Consider the following 19136-nt stretch of genomic DNA (forward strand, 5'->3'; position numbering starts at 1 on the left):
TTCCAAGGAAGTTCAGTCTTTCCAGGAATTCAAAGCGCATGGTGATAAGTGGCTCAGGGGGTAGAGAAACCGTTATTAGAGCACGAAGGGTTCCCGAAGGATTCCAGTTCGAATCCGGGCTCCCCCTGAGTTTATGTCGAAGGGTCCTTGGGCAAGACTCTGAACCCCACATTGCTCCCGGTGAGCAGGTTGGTGCCTTGCATGGTTTCCTCCGCCACCGGTGTATGAATGTGTGCGTGAATGGGTGAATGTATGCACAATCTCTGTAAAGCGCTTTGGATAAAAGCGCTATATAAATGCACCATTTACCATTTACCAAGTAAGAAATTCACTCTAAAACCCTAACTATAACTAATAAGAATATGATTCCAGAACGGTGTAGATGTCCAAGCGTTTATTTTAGAAGGCAGTAACAGAATAATCCAAGCATGGCAAACAGCATAGCAAAAGCCCTTACAGGATACAGAAGAGAGCAATGACAGGAAATAGGAAATCACACATCTCAAAGCACAGGAAGAAGTCTACAGTACATTTACAACAGTAAGACATCAAAAGGCCTGATTGATCAGAGCTCTTCCAATATACACTGTAGGTGTGACCTCACGACACCTTTAGGCTGCCAGAGCCACAGCTGGCCGAGAGATAATATGCATTGAAGCAGTGACTCACAGAGGGTGATGCTGTGACGTAATAAGGCATTATAGAGACTTTGACATTAAACAAAATGCTACATGTTTAAACAAAAACATCCTATCTATCAGTCCCTCATTTTTTAAATATGTTGTATTTTGTTATTTCAATTTGCAGGCATAATCAGCAGCACGCAATGTGATTTCTAGAATAGTTCGGTGGTGCTTGTGGAGTTCGTCTTTTCGTGCTTTTAAGCATGTATTTAGTTATTTCAATTTGTAGGCGGCTTTTCGTAGCATTGGGCCTGGGCCTAATGTGCGCAGGATTAGAATAGAATATGGAATATGGAAGGGAAAACGAGGGTATAGGAGAAATGGAGGGAGTCCCTCGCCATTTCTATGGCTTTGTCCGGTTTGGAATGATTGACAGACATCGCGTTGTCATTCACTCTCCTTTTCGGCGTGTCTTTGGCGCATGCGTGCGCGTTCTCAACGCTGATGACGACAGCATCTGCTTCCACCGCTGTGATCGCGTCCTCTACTACAGGTTCTCTGTCGGTGAATGCGTTCTCCTCGTCGGGACGTGGAACCGCTGTGGCTGGATCTCTTGGTAGCGTAGAAACACAGCCGATCACAGCTATCTCTGGTGATTGACGGGGAAGGCGCCCCCCGACGTCGGTGACGGAAAGTCATTTTTGATTGTAGTTTGGGGCAGGCGTGAACAGCGTGCTCTGAGGCGACACAGTAAAAGCATAGTCTGTTTTCTCGGCGGCGCTTACGCTCCTCTGTGGGCAAGCGGCGGCCCCCGTTATTCTTGGAAGCAATAACTTGCTGTGCTTCAGTCTTCGTAGGCCGGTTCCTTGAAAAGGCATGCGGCCGCGAGTCACAATCAGTGATAACAGGGCGTTGTGTCCGTCCTGTTAAACGTTCTCTCAAACTTTTCTGATCCAGTCCTTTGCGTAGTTTTAACTGGAATATTTCGGCTTCAAGTAAAGCGATTCTCTGCAACAGGCTTTGGTAATTAGGAGCCATGCTTGGAAGTCCTCGTTCTCCTCCTAACTATAGCTGCAAAAAACAACAACTACATCACCTCTCAATTGTCCATATTCTTTTTCTCCAGTTCGCAATCGGTAGTGTCCACTCAGCTTCTTCCGATATATTGTTTTCCCGGCCGACGCTCATTTGATAAGGAAGAATTTCACTCTAAAACCCTAACTATAACTAATAAGAATATGATTCCAGAACGGTGATGTGTAGATGTCCAAGCGTTTATTTTAGAAGGCAGTAACAGAATAATCCAAGCATGGCAAACAGCATAGCAAAAGCCCTTACAGGATACAGAAGAGAGCAATGACAGGAAATAGGAAATCACACATCTCAAAGCACAGGAAGAAGTATACAGTACATTAACAACAGTAAGACATCAAAAGGCCTGATTGATCAGAGCTCTTCCAATATACACTGTAGGTGTGACCTCACGACACCTTTAGGCTGCCAGACCCACAGCTGGCCGAGAGATAATATGCATTATACAACAGGTAGTCGGGCTCTCAATGGAAAACAGGCTCTCCAACCGTGCATATAACAAGCACAGATGCACGGTCTCTCATCAAGTAAAGAAATCAGCTGCGTTGGTCACGAAAGACAGCAAGCCCTCCTCTCTCCCCACACTATGCTAGGCGGCTGGCTAGCGGTTTTCATCTAACGTTCAGGGACATAGTAGCTAAATGTGGCATTAAAAAATTACAAATTCCTATCGAATATCTTAATTACAACGAAATAAAGTTGAAGTGTTTTTTTTAAGGGCAACAGTTGTATAATCGCAATATTACACGAGAGGGTGTGCATTAACACGGTTATCCTGCACTACAGCCCTTCCTACGGAACTCGCCTGTCGGCTCGTTCCTGCGAAAAAGCTGTCGTGCAGGATAAACGCATTAATGCACACCCTCTCGTGTAATATTGCTTAATTGATCACAGAGGGTGATGCTGTGACGTAATAAGGCATTATAGAGACTTTGACATTAAACAAAATGCTACATGTTTAAACAAAAACATCCTATCTATCACATGGTTTCTAGGAAACCACAACGTATGGATGTGTGGTGCAGTGACACTCAAACAGATACACTTAAGCAACGTCATGGTTCGGGGGGTTTTGAGGGTTTCTGGACATTTATTCTGTTATGTGCTGGTATTTGTTTTTGCCTGCCTCCTGTTTGCCAGCCACACCTCCTTGCAGGGGCATCAATTGGGTATGGCAGGGTATGCAGCTGCCATAAAAGTTACTTGTAAATATAAATATGTGAATGTCTCTTTGTCTATCTGTGCTGGTTATTATGTTGTTAAATTACAGTAAAATAACTACAAATGCAAAATTTTACAAAATGGTCACTTCAACTAACCTAACTGCGCCCGATGATGGTAGCAGTGCGTATGCCTGGCTGCATATCGCTCTGCTTACCTTCATCTGGGATTGCTCAGGCAGACTCGATGTAAGGGGCGGGGCATTTTTTCAAATTCTTTAGCAGGTGATTGGATGTGGCCATCTCTCTATCACAGTCTGGGAGTGCCAACTCCAACCACTCATATTGGCCTGTCTGCATCCACGTGGTCTGCAATCAGACTCTATTGGCTCAGAGCCGCTCAGAGCTCGCCCCTAGCTGCCGCTGATTGGTCCGGCCCGGGACTTTACGAGTGTTATCAACTCCCCCCTAGAGATCTCAGATGCCACCATCTGGCTCAGTCTGGTTACACTTCAACAAGGTATTATAATTATATTCTCCACATTTTTATTCATCTTGAGTCGACAGAATGGTATATTCCCAGGTTCCGCTGGTCAGCTGCACAGGTGCAATTCATTATTGTTAATTGTGGCACGTTTACTAACATGCCAAGTTTATTTGCACTTGAACAACCGTTCCAAGCTGCCATATCCAGCCCAAGAAACCGTAGAAACGGGGGGGAAAAAAGAAAATGTACTTCTCAAAATAAATGAATCATGCCTGTTGATAAGGTATGGCAACATGACTGGTAAGACACCAGTCATGTTGCCATACCTTAGCTTTTTCTGAACTGACACCACTGCCTCCTTGTTTCCCAGCTCACCTGTGGCTCATTCTTGATTGGCTGAGTATTTAAACCCTGCCTTCTCCTCAGTTCAGTGCTGAGTCTTTGTTTGGTGAACTCTGTGTTTGGTCTCTGTTTCCCATGCCATTGTGAAAGTGTAGAAAACAACAAAACAAAACAACACAACAAAGTTTTTTGTGAACTGTGATCTTTTAGGATTTTGTGATTAAGACTTTGGTTTTGTTTCTGGAATTGGACTATTATTTCGTGTGACTCTGCACCTGGGTTATCACTCTTTTTGAGAATATTTTGGGGTATTTTCTCCCTCAGCCTGTCAGTGCTGAGGCTGGGTTTTTTACCCTGGCCTGATAAGCAAACCTTGTATTATCCAACATTACACTCAAGCAAACTTTCAAACTTCCAACTTTCAAATTTGTATATGTTCTACTCAGTGGGTGCATTGGTGATTCAATGTTTGGGGGGTCGCTTACGTATCTAGAGATGTCACGCACACGTTGCTCAACACCTACTATGCAGCTCTATTGCTATGCATAGGGTTAGGGGCCTGTGCCCTGTTGGAGAGGCAGCAGCTCTTACTCCTCGTCCTCGTCCGGACGGCTTCACGGAGATCCCGACGTGTTGTGCGCATGCGCCGACACATGCTGACTTGAATATTCAGCTCCTTGGAAGGGAAGCGAACCCCGGCCGTAGTAGTGATCTATAGCCATGCTGCCCTACGGACTGAGCTAGCCAAACCTGGCTAACGAAGCCTACTTTTTTTTGTGCTTTTATCTTTGACAACGTGGAAGCCCACTTTTTTTGTGATTTTTTTCTTTGACAACGTGGATTCTAATGACCACCTAACCCTACCCCAAACCCTAACCTTAACCTCAGTAAAACTATGCGTAACCCTAACCCAAACCCTAACCTTAACCTCAGTAAAACTATGCCTAACCCTAACCCAAACCCTAACCTTAACCTCAGTAAAACTATGCCTAACCCTAACCAAAACCCTAACCTAACCTTAACCTCAGTAAAACTATGCCTAACCCCAACCCAAACCCTAAACTTAACCTCAGTAAAACTATGCCTAACCCTACCCCAAACCCTAACCTTAACCTCAGTAACTACGTGAGACGCAGTGGGGGTGAGAATGTCTTCCCGTTCGTTCGTCTTCCTCACAGCCCGTCCTCACTCGCCAGCTCCCGCTCACTCGCCAGCTCCCGCTCACTCTCCGTCCTCGTCTGCTTTGTGGTCCGAGACGAGGACGACACGAGTGAACGGCTGTTACTGCCCTGTTGTGACACTGAAGCATTGTCGTGTGAACTTGGGAGGTTTTGGCATCAATGCATGTCCGTTTGCGTGAGAGGCGTGACCCCTGCTCAGAATAGATATGGGGCGGCGGGGGTGCACGACCCCGGGCCCGGACTAATACAACACTGGTTCTTCTAATCCAACAAATATACTCAAGCAAACCTCTCATCTCCAACTTTCAAATTTGTGTACGTTTTTTCTCGCAAAGTAAAGCCCTGCCTCATGATACAAGACTGTCGCACAGAACCAGTGAAAATAGCTGATCTACAAGCACACAACGCCTCGCAACGCGAAGTGCTATTTTTCACTATTTTATTTTTATTTTTAATTATAAATACAAAACTAACGGTTTTGGACATACAAGGTTTCCACAAGACTACAGCGAAATACAGCATATATGCTGCTTTAGGCATGGGGAATAACAACTGGCTGTGTGTGTGTGTGTGTGTGTGTGTGTGTGTGTGTGTGTGTGTGTGTGTGTGTGTGTGTGTGTGTGTGTGTGTGTGTGTGTGTGTGTGTGTGTGTGTGTGTGTGTGTGTGTGTGTGCGTGCGTGCGTGCGTGCGTGCGTGCAGGCACGCGGGTGCGTACGTCTACGTGCGTGCATGACGTGTGTATGTGTGAGTGTGAGTGAACACGTGAAGCAGCAGCTGGTAAAAGGATCTTGCCCAGCAGCAGCAGACCTTCCTTCCATAAACAATAGATAAAAATATGCTACTATAAGCTCTAAAGATATCCGTGCGGAGGTCGTTAACGGTTCCCTCGGGGGACTCATACTTTAAAATGTGCAGTAAAGCGATATTTGTTGTTGTTAGAAAATAGGCTAAGTGATAAATAGCTCTGTTTTCTGATGGCAATCTTTGCTATATGGAGCGAGGGTCTACAAAAGGGGGTTCGGGGCCCCTATGGGAGGTCCTCAGAATTTACTGCAGGGGGGCCCCCAAATCTAATTAACTACTTAAACCCTCGCATCCAGGGGGGGGGGGGTTAGCCAATAATAGCAGATCTACAAGCTCACAACGCTGGCTATTTTTTAGCTAACAAGATTGTGGGCTAAAAACTAAAAAAAGGAAAAAAAGAAAAAGAAAAAAAGCTTGATCACTAATGAGTGCATTTGAATGCATCAAAGTGTCAATCATTGCATTTATATCCTAACAGGGGTTCAGGTGTTAGCCTAACATAGCAGATCTACAAGCTCACAACATTTGTCATCAAAGAGGTTTATTGTACAGGGAGAAAAGAGCAGACCAAGTATGGTGCCAAAAGTCACATGTGTACAAATTATTGAGGGGGGTTTAAGTCTTCAAATGAAAACACACATTTAACATGAATCCAATATGTAGTGGGGGACCCTGCTTCATTTCTCTCTCAGCTAAGGGGTCCCTGCTTCATTTCTCTCAGCTAAAGGGACGTTCATAGTTCTGTGCGTTTTGGGTGGGAGAGCACATACGTTAATTATGTCGTAATACATAGTTCCTCTACGTTATGTGCGGGCCGACCCGCCCTCCGCTAAAATTCCGCTCCCGTTGGGCCCGCGCGCCTGTATTGCACCTCCTCGCAGCACACTAGAGCAGACTTACCTGCCGTTGCCAGCCTCTATCACTACCGCCAGGGGGTGTTGTTGTGTTCGGTCTGGTTTATAACCAGGCAAAGAGCAGACAGCAGAGCTGCAGAACAGAACGATTCGAAACGCAGACGGATTTTGGTTGAATGAACCACACTCGGTAGCCCCAATCTCTCATCGTTCATACGTACATTTTTTTAAACGTTTTTTTTTGCGACCGTGAGGTTGCAGTTACTACCAAAACCTCCACCGGCTGTCAGTCCGTCAGTCAGTCCGTCTGTCACGTCACACTTTTGGATGGCAAATCACAACCTCCGCCCCTGATTTCTCACATGGCCCTCTTCTATAGCACCACCATCAGGCCGATTTTAGCAAAACACAATTTTGGACACTGCTCCTACAGGTTTTGCCCTAGAATCATGCTATATATATATATATATATATATATATATATATATATATACATATATATATGGGAGACACCTGTTACTAACGCTCTACTACATCACAATGATTAGCCTACTATCAGAAAATAGAGCCTTCACTTTTTGTTTTGCAACCATAAAGGAATTTGTCTGTTGAGCCTAATTGGTTTAAGCCTAGTCATCGAACTGTTCTTAGATCATGAACCTACAAACGTGTGCTCAATTATGTCACCAGTAGACCTACAGTATATAGCAGGCCTAGAATTTCGTCATTTTTTGGCCTTTGGTGTTGTCAATTTTTTGAGGTCACAGAGGCCAAATGCCAGGGCAGGAAGGCCATCAAATAAAACAAGATTTTTAATTGAAATAATTTGTTGAATTTAAGGGTTAGGGACAATAACCTAGAGAAATAGATAAATGATGGTATTTACAATCTGATCCATGCTCAGCCCTGCACCAATCAAAGTCACTGGATTGGTTTAAAGATGGGGACTCTGGGAGTTAAGATTTCAGATTCTCAACAAAAGACACTGGTGTCTACAGTTGGTCTACAAGACAAGAAAGAGACACTGGTGTCTACTGACTACATATTGACCAGACAGAGACAGAGGAGAAAGTGGTACAGTCAGCTGGGGCATTAAGGCCAGTTAGTCCACTGTGGCCTCAGGTCATGCCATTGGTTTGAGGGGCAACGACGGCCATGAAATTCCTGCCCTGGTATATAGAGCATAAGGCACTGAAACTTTAGGCAACTTTCTACACATTTCCCAGCTCCTGCTGTCTGATATGAAATGACACACTGTATGTGGGCAGTAAATGAAAAGTTGAATGTTGAATAAGTATGACGACTTGAATTCTTTAGTTTTTGTTTGTTTTCTGTCGCATCCCTAAGCCAATAATATTATTTGTGTTTCCATAAGGAACAAAGCATGCTCTTTGTGTCTCCATCGGGGACCACTGCACATCAGTACACGATCAAATGATTGGCTTAGGAATGCAACAAAAAGAAGAAATCAAGTCTCCATGGGGTAGATTTTTTGGGGGTATTGCAATTAATTTATAGTACTTCTTCTCCACCCCTGACCCTGTCAATCACAACAAACCAGCAGTATGTTTAGTCTGTGTCTGGCCTGCCTTCCTCTCTCTGGGTCTGTGTCTGCTGTAGAAACCACGGTCCCATCCTAATTTACAGTACACTTTAAGACCGAATAAGACATAATAAAGCCATAATAAGAAATAATGTGTTGGTAATTAGAACTAATATGTTTTATTAGACGGAGACAAAGACAGAATAGCAAAAAGAGCGGATACATTCTCTGGCACCGGGCACCTGCCGCGGAACTACCGCAGCAGGTACCGCCGCACAACAGGCACTTCGACCGGCAGTCGCACTGCATCGCCGGCGATAGGCCTGGCAGTTCAACGTGCGGTGGTGGCTGCCGCAGCAGTTACCAGCGATGCCAGTCCTACCTACAGTTCCGTGCGGCGGCCGCCGGTCCTATCGCCGACGCCGGGCGATGCAGCACGACTGATGGTCGAACTGCCGGTCGGCAGGTGCCGGTGCCGGAGAATGTATTCGCTCTTTCTGCTAATCTGTCTTTGTTGCTGTCTAATAAAACATATTAGTTCTAATTACCAACACATTATTTCTTATCATGGCTTTATTATGTCTTATTCTGTCTTAAAGTGTACTGTAAATTAGGATGGGACCGAAACCACTCTAACAGAACCACTGCTCTAACTGCAGGAAAACACTGCTATTGTTAGAATTAGGAAATTATAAATATTAGATATTTTGTGACTGTTTAGGTTTTTTAGTGGCTGTTAACAATTTAACCCATTTAGGCCCGAGGCCGATTTAAAAACGCCTTCTAAAGCCTCACCTAAGTTTTCTAAAAAATGACAAGTATTATTCAAAAATCACAAAAACATATCGTCGTTGTCGGGTGAAAACCTTGTATGTCCAAAACTGTTTGTTTTGCATTTATCATTTTAAAAATGATTTAAACTAGTGAAAACAGCCAATCTGCAAGCACACAACGCCTCGCACCGCGAGGCGTTGTGTGCTTGCAGATCAGCTGTTTTCACTACTTTTGCTTTACTTGGAAAAAGAATGTACATATTTGAAACTTGGAGATACAAGGTTTCCACCCGACAACGACGATATGTTGCTACATACTGTACATGTACAGTAAAATGTGTTCCCGGCATGAGGGTTAAAAGCACAAAGTAGTTCACCCAAACCCCTCAAAAAAGACCGGTTTTGTTTGTTTTTTATTGGGTTTCCACTGTTTATTTTTTAGCTACTGTAAATTTAACACAATCAATAACTACACACTAAAAACTGCAGGGTTAAAAAACAACCCAAATTGGGGTATTTTTTAACCCAACCCCTGGGTCAAAAAGGGGCCAGTTACTTAATGCAAGAAATTGGGTTATTCATTTTGACCCATAATCTGGGTTAAATAAATAACCCAATTGAATGACCCAAGATTGTAGTCAACTTTTGGTTTGTATTAATTTAGCCCACTCAACCCAAAACTTGGGTTGTATTGACTGCAAGCTTGGGTCATTTTAAACAAATAATTGGGTTATTTGTCTCCACACTAGTGTGGAGACAAATCAAAAAGCCTAAATGGCGCACACACAGTGAGCCAAGCCGGCCAGCCAGCAGGATATAGACATATTTCTTGTCTTATACCAACACTGAGACTGCGCACCGCGTGCCTGTTTCATATAACCATTCAGTTCCCAACAGATCCCCACACCTGTTGTTTTGGGGAGCGCTGCTTTCAGTTCATTCAACCTCCTCCTGGCTGCTAGTGACTGTGAAGAGACGCTCCACATGTCATATATATACTATACTTCAGCGCGCACCCCTGCTTCCCGCGGTAACGAGTGGAGGGGAAGAATAACATTGTCCAGAATATTAGGAAACCAACAGTGAGGGCTGTTTAGCGTCTACGCAGGAAGCTAAGGAAACGCTGATATACAGTAGGAAGACATTTACAAACAAATCATTAACCCATTTAGGCCTAGGATTATTGACCGCTTTAACCAGTAAAAAATTGCAGATATACAAGCTCACAGCGCGGCTGTGAGCTTGTAGATCTGCTATTTCTTTTAAATCATGATATTTCTTTGCAAGTCTTTGAATGTATCTATTTAAAAGCGAACATTTGTAACTCAAATATTTGCTTCTGGGTGGTCCCTGGAACAACATATTTTGAGATGGGGGTCCGTGGCCAAATACCTGTAATTTTGGGTGTCCTTGACATGAAAAAGTTTGAGAACAACATGATTTAGAAGAAGGATTTAGAAGTCGGGTCAAAGATCGGGTCAAAGATATTCAAAGACTTGCACACATTTTCACGATTTTTCAAAAATAGCAGATCTACAAGCTCGCGCTGTGAGCTTGTATATCTGCTATTTTTCAATAGTTAAAGCATTCAATAATGGTTAAAGTGGTTAAAATCTAACGCGACTCGGGCGCGTTCCAGGTATTTGAGAGTTAAGAAGCTCATGGGAGCATTTGAACGCATCAAAGTGTCAAATCATTGCATCACGGCCACATTTACCCACTTCAATATAGTAAACTTGACCTTTCACTCTGTACTTGGTTTGCTCTTTTCTTTCACCTCCGCACCAAAACGCTTCGCAGAAAATAGCCGATCAACAAAAATAGCAGGTCTACAAGCTCGTAGCTTGTAGACTTGCTATTTTTGAAGCGGTGAAAGCCGCTTCCAAGGAGTGGCTTTGTCTGTCCCGTACCTGTTTTTTTGAGGATTCCCATAGAGTCTCAAGGAGTGAGAATGTCTGTCCCGTACATGTCCCGTACATGCAGAATTGAGGATTGGTCAAGCTTCACATGACAATTTGGCCCTCCAGACAAAATCATTCATTCATTCAGAATTCATAAAAATATAGAACTAAAGCACATAGAAAGTATAGATCTAGAACACAGAATGTATAGATCTAGAACACAGATTTCATAGCTCTAGAACACATAGAATAAAAATCCACCGCTTCACTTCGAACCGAGGTTTTTGAAGCGGTGAAAGCCGATTCCAATGAGTGGCTTTGTGTGTCCATATATGTCCATATATGGTCATTTCAGTCCAGAATAAACAGGTTTTTTCAAAAACAAAATGTGTGTCCCATGTCCATATATGGTCATTTCAGTCCAGAATGAACAGGTTTTTTCAAAAACAAAATGTCTGTCACCTCATGTCCATATATGGTCATTTCAGTCCAGAATGAACAGGTTTTATCTGTCCCGTATGTCCAGAATATGTGTGTAGTGTCCGTCCCGGTCTGATGATTGGATACTTTGAGGATTGGTCAAGCTTCACATGACAATTCGGCCCTACAGATAAAATCATCATTCATTCAGAATATAAAGAACAGATCACAGAGTTCATAACTCTAGAACACATAGAATTATTTTTTTTAAGTTCTCCTCAGAAATCTTTTTGGGGGTGAACTACTCCTATAAACCATCAATACTTAGTAAACTTGACCTTTTCACTCAGTACTTGGTTTTCTCTTTTTTTTCCATCTCCACACCAAACCTCTTAAATAGCCGATCAACAAAAAACTCACTACGCCTCACTACTGCGAGGCGTAGTGAGTTGCTTGGCTAACGTTCTCCCCCAGAAAATAGGGATGCTGGGGTTCGAGTTATATAATGAAAAGAAAAATGATCCTGTGACACCCCGTAGTAACTCTGAGGACCCCCTGGGGGTCCCCGACTGCCCCGGACCCCCTGCTGAGCGGTACAGAGGCCTTTGTTCCTGAGTTCCTGTGTGAAGTTCAGCTGCTTCGCACATCATCACCACCTCCGTCAGAGGCAATGTGTCTTTGTTCCACATGGCTTTCATCTGACATCTCACTGATCATAGCTTTATGAACCAGAGCCATGCAGGGGCAGGGCTCATCAATATACTGTGTACTGTATACAGGGGCGTCACAAGGGGTAGGAAAGTGGGACTGAGTTACCAGGGCCCAAGGTGGAGGGGCCCTAGTAACTTTAGCTAGTGAAAAATAGCAGATATACAAGCTCACAGCGCGGCACCGAGTGCCGCGCTGCGAGCTTGTACATCTGCTATTTTTGTAAAGTCGTCGAAATGTGCGCAAATCTTTGAATATATGTATTTTTTAAGTGAACATTTGTAACTCAAATTTTGCTTCTGGGGGGGGGGTCCCTGGAACTAAATATTTTGAGATGGGGGGGTCCTTCACATGAAAAAGTTTGAGCATCACTGACATGGAAACATAGGTTTCTTGGCACACATTTTCACGATTTTTCAAAAATAGCAGATCTACAAGCTCGCAGCGCGGCACTCGGTGCCGCACTGTGAGCTTGTATATCTGCTATTTTTCAATGGTTAACATTCATGGGGGGCCCGCAGTGAATCCTTGTACCCAGGGCCCAGAATTTGGTGTGACGCCCCTGACTGTATATCAAGGGTTTTCAAACTTTTTTGACTCTCGGCACCCCTGAAAATAACCTTTTTTCATCCACGGCACCGCTGAATTACACTGTTATCTTTTAGACTCTTATGCCTCATTCACACTACAGATATATAGTTGAACGTTTTGCTTGGTAATTCAATGTAATCTCAATGGAAACCAGCTTTAAATATGCAGGAGACGCTCCAAACAAAGCTTTGAAAGCTTTAAAGCTGGTTTCCATTGAGATTACATTGAATTACCAAGCTAAACGTTCAACTATATATCTGTAGTGTGAATGAGGCATTATACATCCCATTGGAGAAATATCCGTTTCCATCAGAAATGACTGAAAATAACGTTATACTTGACGTTTAACCACTTGAACCCCAGCATGCCTATTCTGGGGTTATATAAAATAGACGATCTACAAGCTCACAGCGCGTCACAATGTGACGCGTTGTGAGCTTGTAGATCGGCTATTTGTTGTGGAGAGTTGTTGTGGATGGGAAAATAACTCATCAAGACAGTACAAATCCCATCAGGTCTGTTTTACTAAGCATAGTGAAGTGATATTGATGAATATGTATCAAATGATCTCGTGGCACCCCTGGAGTGGCATCACGGCACCCCAGGGTGCCCCGTCACCCACTTTGAAAACCCCTGCTGTACATGACAAACTAGAAGCAGTGCTCTTCCGAGCACAGGTCTCCACCAGGCCACACAAATCGGCCTGATATAGCGCCACCATGAGGCTGATTTAAAAAATGTGGGGCAGAGGTTCTGAATTAGCATCCAGGGAGTGTGTGTGCTCAGTTTGGCAGCGATTGGGCCAACGGCGCCGGAGATTAGCTGGTAACAACCAGGCCACACAAATCGGCCTGTTATAGCGCCACCATGAGGCTGATTTGAAAAATGTGGGGCAGAGGTTCTAGATTGGCAAGATTGACGCACGGACGCACGCACGGACGCACGGACGCACGGACGCACGGACGCACGGACGGACGGACGGAGGGGAAAACATACTCTCCCTCAGCCTTCGGCTGGTGGAGACAATGAGTCCGTGGCAAAGACTTGATCTTATCCCTATATTTTTTACACGTCGTTATGAGGTCTCGTTTTGATCATACAGTAAGTTTGATCATACAGTAAGACCCAATTAATTACTGAATGTCAGTCTCCAGGTTTTCTTCAGAATATGTACTGTATCACACTTGTTTACTATGACACTATGGCACATTATGAGTCCACTAGCACTAGTGGTTCTCAATTGTTGTATTGCAAGGACTCCAATAACTCTGAGAGTGTTCATTAACTCTGAGAGTGTTCATTAACTCTGAGAGTGTTCATTAACTCTCTGAGAGTGTTCATTAACTCTGAGAGTGTTCATTAACTCTGAGAGTGTTCATTAACTATGAGAGTGTTCATTAACTCTCTGAGAGTGTTCATTAACTCTGAGAGTGTTCATTAACTCTGAGAGTGTTCATTAACTCTGAGAGTGTTCATTAACTCTGAGAGTGTTCATTAACTCTCTGAGAGTGTTCATTAACTCTGAGAGTGTTCATTAACTCTGAGAGTGTTCATTAACTATGAGAGTGTTCATTAACTCTCTGAGAGTGTTCATTAATTAACTCTGAGAGTGTTCATTAACTATGAGAGTGTTCATTAACTCTGAGAGTGTTCATTAACTCTGAGAGTGTTCATTAACTCTGAGAGTGTTCATTAACTCTCTGAGAGTGTTCATTAACTCTCTGAGAGTGTTCATTAACTCTGAGAGTGTTCATTAACTCTGAGAGTGTTCATTAACTCTGAGAGTGTTCATCAACTCTGAGAGTGTTCATTAACTCTGAGAGTGTTCATTAACTCTGAGAGTGTTCATCAACTCTGAGAGTGTTCATTAACTCTGAGAGTGTTCATTAACTCTCTGAGAGTGTTCATTAACTCTGAGAGTGTTCATCAACTCTGAGAGTGTTCATTAACTCTCTGAGAGTGTTCATTAACTCTCTGAGAGTGTTCATTAACTCTGAGAGTGTTCATCAACTCTCTGAGAGTGTTCATTAACTCTGAGAGTGTTCATTAACTCTCTGAGAGTGTTCATTAACTCTGAGAGTGTTCATCAACTCTCTGAGAGTGTTCATTAACTCTGAGAGTGTTCATCAACTCTCTGAGAGTGTTCATTAACTCTGAGAGTGTTCATCAACTCTCTGAGAGTGTTCATTAACTCTGAGAGTGTTCATTAACTCTCTGAGAGTGTTCATTAACTCTGAGAGTGTTCATCAACTCTGAGAGTGTTCATTAACTCTCTGAGAGTGTTCATTAACTCTGAGAGTGTTCATTAACTCTGAGAGTGTTCATCAACTCTGAGAGTGTTCATTAACTCTGAGAGTGTTCATTAACTCTGAGAGTGTTCATTAACTCTCTGAGAGTGTTCATTTACTCTGAGAGTGTTCATTAACTCTGAGAGTGTTCATTAACTCTCTGAGAGTGTTCATTAACTCTCTGAGAGTGTTCATTAACTCTGAGAGTGTTCATTAACTCTGAGAGTGTTCATTAACTCTGAGAGTGTTCATCAACTCTGAGAGTGTTCATTAACTCTCTGAGAGTGTTGATTAACTCTGAGAGTGTTCATTAACTCTGAGAGTGTTCATTAACTCTCTGAGAGTGTTCATTAACTCTCTGAGAGTGTTCATTAACTCTGAGAGTGTTCATTAACTCTGAGAGTGTTCATTAACTCTGAGAGTGTTCATTAACTCTGATAGTGTTCATTAACTCTGAGAGTGTTCATTAACTCTGAGAGTGTTCAATAACTCTGATAGTGTTCATTAACTCTGAGAGTGTTCATTAACTCTGAGAGTGTTCATTAACTCTGAGAGTGTTCATCAACTCTCTGAGAGTGTTCATTAACTCTGAGAGTGTTCAATAACTCTGATAGTGTTCATTAACTCTGAGAGTGTTCATTAACTCTGATAGTGTTCATTAACTCTGAGAGTGTTCAATAACTCTGAGAGTGTTCATTAACTCTGATAGTGTTCATTAACTCTGAGAGTGTTCATTAACTCTGAGAGTGTTCATTAACTCTGATAGTGTTCATTAACTCTGAGAGTGTTCATTAACTCTGAGAGTGTTCATTAACTATGAGAGTGTTCATTAACTCTGAGAGTGTTCATTAACTCTGAGAGTGTTCAAATGGAACCAAATTTGAACACTTGGAGTTAAAGAACTGTTATGGTCTCTCTATCTCTTTGTATGTTTCTCGTATTTTTGTTGTCTGCTCATTTTGTATGTCTGTGGCTGACCTGCTATTTCCAAATTATTGTTATATACTTTTGAAATGGGACATTCTGCATAAAATGAGCACTTTCTACTTTTGGTAGTGGTACTTTGAGTACATTTTGATACCAACAGTAAGAAAAGTAAGAAATGTATGTACTTTTTCCACCACTGAACCTACAGTATGTGCAGTCTCTGTGTTTGTCATGGAGTAAAAAAAAAGGGAAAAGAAAATCAGTGTGTGCTGCAGTGTTGCAGTACTGCATACTCAGATTTGTGACTTGAGTAAAAGCTGAAGCAATATCGTATGGTAGAAATACCCTGTCACTAGTAGAAGTCATGTACTCAAAATGCTACTTAAAGGAGTAGTTCACCCCCAAAATGACTTTTTTTCTATTGATTAGTCACGCCATGGAGACTAGAGTTCAATAATATGTTTAGTTTTTTTATCACATTCCTAAGACAAAAATGTGATAACAATAAATTTACCCCCATTCGTTCTGGATGGGGACCCGTTTCGAAACGGGTCCTGGTCCCCATCCAGAATCAATGGGGGTAAATTTACTCGAATCAAATTTTTTGTCTTAGGAATGTGACAAAAAACTAAAAATATTATTGAACTCTAGTCTCCATGGCATGAGTAATCAATAGGAAAAAAAGTCATTTTGGGGTGAACTACTCCTTTAAGTGTGTAAGTATATGGATCGAAATGTACTTAAAGGGGTATTTCGGTCAAAAACGACTTTCCTACCTTTCAAATGATGATTCGGGAAGCTTCTGGGTTGATCCAGGTGTTGTTTGACCCATAGCAGCATTTTGTTCCATTTTCGATTTTCTCCCCTGCACCCCACGGCTCCAAAACGGCACCTTTTGGGTCGTTCCGTAATCCGGTTATTATTCTCGCTCAAAATTCACTTTTCTCGCTCGGTATCAGTCCCTCATACTGTTGTTAGCATATCCGAGCTACACCAGCTCCTGGTCGCCGCCATGTTTGTTTACTTCAAGCTCAACTCTCAACTCTCAGCCCGGGAGAGAAACACTGGGAAATCCCTAACCCGTTGGGAAACGCGCGTTCACGAGCTGCTGCTGCTGCTGCTGCTGCTGCTCTCACAGCTCCACCTCCCTCCCCCACAGCCTGTTACCGGTTGAGGCAGACAAGAGGCTACACCATACATCACTCTGCAGACTTTGTCGACATAGTTACATCTTTTTTCTTTGGCTAAGAGCATTTTTGTGTTTTATTGTTCGTCGCGCGTCGGGGAGTCACGCGATACAAAACGGGATTTCCCAGTGTTCTCTCCTGGGCTGCGAGTTGAGAGTTGAGCTTTTTGTAAACAAACATGGCGGCGACCAGGAGCTGGTGTAGCTCGGATATGCTAACAACAGTATGAGGGACTGATACCGAGCGAGAAAAGTGAATTTTGAGCGAGAATAATAACCGGATTACGGAATGACCCAAAAGGTGCCGTTTTGGAGCCGTGGGGTGCAGGGGAGAAAATCGAAAATGGAACAAAATGCTGCTATGGGTCAAACAACACCTGGATCAACCCAGAAGCTTCCCGAATCATCATTAGAAAGGTAGGAAAGTCGTTTTTGACCGAAATACCCCTTTAAAGTAGGCCTATACTGTATAGGAGGCACACATTTATTTTTTAAGACATTTCAATATTTGTCAGATTTCAAAAAAATAAAAAATAAAAAATAAGGGTTTACAAATAAAACATATGTGGCGTATAGAAGAATAAAGTAACAACAAATGCAAACAAGTAAAAGTACCTCAGAAGTTGCACTTAGTTACTATAGTTTCCAAGTGGTTTGCATCATCAAACTACACTTGTGTCAGTGAAAAGAAAAACTCCCTGGGAACTGGCAGGTATTCCACAACAAGGTTTGTATTTGATTTCTAAATCAGTAGCTATTTGAAACACATTATTCTTACCAAACTTCTGCACTGTTTTGATTGAATTGATTGGAGTATTTATTAGAAGTTTGTATAGGGAAAGGTACAGTTGCCTCTGGTGTTGTAACTGTGGACATCCTTGACGTTTTAGAAGTATTATTGTCAGGTACATGGGTATCTTAGTGGTGTAGCGTATCTCGTACACCAGGCCCATTGCAAGATGCTGTACTCTGTCGTCTACTCTGAGCCACCCCACTCTTAACTGGTGAGTAGCGGTGAAGTGAGTCTGAAAGGTTAAGCAGGACCCTAATTTGATGTTTTGGGCTGTTTGGAGCTTAGTTTTTAGGGCTTGTGGGGCGTCACGATACCATAAATGGACTCCGTAGTCAAAGAGGGGCTGAATTATTGCACCAGCTATGGTCTTCAGTGTGTTGAAATTGACCATCGGGGCGATCCTCTGTAGGAAGCAAGTTTATTGGTTGGTACATGGGTATCTTAGTGGTGTAGTGTATCTTGTACACCAGGCCCATTGCAAGATGCTGTACTCTGTCATCTACTCTGAGCCACCGCACGCTAGACTGGTGAACGGGGGAGTTGTAACTGTTGACTCTCCCTCCACGCAGCTGTACATGTAATCTCATCACAACACCTGCACATAATCACTCCTATGCTGTGTAATCACACAGATAATGATGTGTTTGTATTATGGAGTCCTCCTTATCGCATAACTGCATGTCCAGCTTAGAGTTATACCTACCACACCTGTCTGTTTGTGTCCTGCCTTATCTTGGTAACTTCTGACGCACATTAACCCCAGAATGGCTGATGTTACACGTTGTTGCATTGCATGCAGGCCAGCTGCGTCGCACCAAATTCTGGGCCCTGGGTACAAGGATTCACTGCGGGGCCCCCCATGAGTGTTCTTCACAAGGGGAAGAGGGGGGTTTAACACATTTAGACTGGGAACGTATTATTACGCACTATTTTGTGCTTTAACTATTGAAAAAATAGCAGATATGCAAGCTACAAGCTTGTAGATCTATTTTGAAAAAATCATGAACATTTCGTCTCAGTCTTTTTTTGAAAAACCTATTGTTTCTGTCAGTGGTGCTCAAACCTTTTCATGTGAAGGACCCCCAAAATTATATTTGGCCATGGACCCCCATCTCAAAATATTTAGTTCCAGGGTCTCCCCCCCCCTAACCCTAACCCCCCCCCCCCCCCCTCCATTTTTTTTTTTTACATATATTCAAAGTTTTGCACACATTTTCATGACTTTTCAAAAATAGCAGATATACAGTACAAGCTCACAGCGTGGCACCGAGAGCTCACAGCGCGGCACTCGGTGCCACGCTGTGAGCTTGTGTATCTGCTATCTTTCAATATCTAAAGTACAAAATAATTAAGGCCCCTCCACCTTGGGCCCTGGTACTGTAACTCAGTCCCTCCCCCCCTTGTGACGCCCCTGCTTGCATGTATAGACTATCAGCCATTCTAGGGCTGGACCTGCGTATCT

The sequence above is a fragment of the Nannobrachium achirus genome (assembly GCF_963921795.1).
Source record: "Nannobrachium achirus genome assembly, chromosome: 11".
Classification (NCBI taxonomy): domain Eukaryota; kingdom Metazoa; phylum Chordata; class Actinopteri; order Myctophiformes; family Myctophidae; genus Nannobrachium; species Nannobrachium achirus.